This window comes from Alligator sinensis, unplaced genomic scaffold (genome assembly GCF_000455745.1).
Source record: "Alligator sinensis unplaced genomic scaffold, ASM45574v1 scaffold972_1, whole genome shotgun sequence".
NCBI lineage: Eukaryota > Metazoa > Chordata > Crocodylia > Alligatoridae > Alligator > Alligator sinensis.
Window position 1 is genome coordinate 440,680 of NW_005843039.1, and position 1,247 is coordinate 441,926.

A 1,247-nucleotide genomic window follows, 5' to 3' on the forward strand; every position below is an offset into this window, starting at 1 on the left:
GCTCCGGCCCCAGCCTCCAGCCCCCCGGCTGCAGCCTCCAGGCCCCAGCCCCCCAGCCTCAGCCCCCGGCCTCCAGCCCCAGCCCCCTTCGATAAGCATCCCATGCTGGACTGAGGAAGCGCGCTCACAGACCGAGGCAGTGCACTCACAGCCCACTAACTCCTTAGAGGGAACACTGACTGGAACCAGATGAAGTTCAACGTTGAGAAGTGTAAAGTGCTCCACCCGGGGATGAACAATCCCCAACATACTTACAGGCTTGGCAGCACCAAACTGACTAGCACCATGACGGAAAGGGACCTAGGGGTAATAATAGACCATAGGATGAATGTGAACCATCAGTGTGATGCTGTAGCCAGCAGGGAAAACAATACTCTGGCATCATCAACCAGTACATCTCAAGCAAAACCAAGGAAGTGATTCTTCTACTTTACTCAGCATTGGTGAGACCGCAGCTGTAGTACTGTGTCCAGTTCTGGGAACCACGCTTCAACAAGGATGTGGAAAAGCGTGACAGAGTCCAGAGAAGAGCCACCCATATGATCAGAGACTTCCAAGATAAGCCATACGAGGAAAGGCTGAAGGACTTGGGTCTCTTCAGCCTAAAAAAGAGAAGGCTGATACAGGACTTGGTAGCAGCTTACTGATACATCAGGGGAAAACATCAAGGGCTCAGAAAACAACTGTTTACCAGGGCACCCGGGGGGAAAACCAGGAGTAATGGCCACAAACTCCTGGAAGAGTTTCAAGCTTGACACTGAGGAAAAATGTCTTCACATTTAGGGTGTCCACACTGTGGAATAAACTCCCTCCAGAGGTGGTGCAATTGCCTACCCTGGAAATCTTTCAGAGGAAACTGGACTGTCACCTCACTGGGGTCACCTGACCCCAGTTGTCTTGCCTGCCTAGTGAAGGGGTGCTGGACCCGATGATCTTGCAAGGTCCCTTCAAGCCCCTTACAATCTATGAATCTATCTAAGAGGAGGCAACAAGAAAAAAAGCTGTGAGCTCTCTATGACTGTCACAGGATGCATTATGCAAGATGTTTACTGAGGAACTGACTAATTAGCTCCACAATAAAGTCTCAGCATCTACACATGCAGCCCTCTTAGGCTGCATTAAACTAATAAATGCCGCCATAGATTAGTACCTGTAAACATAAGCATTTAGTGAGTTGCAACACATCTGTAGATGCTAGCAAGGCTGGCAGGAGCATGAGGATGCTTAAGTGTGGGGGGCTGCCTACT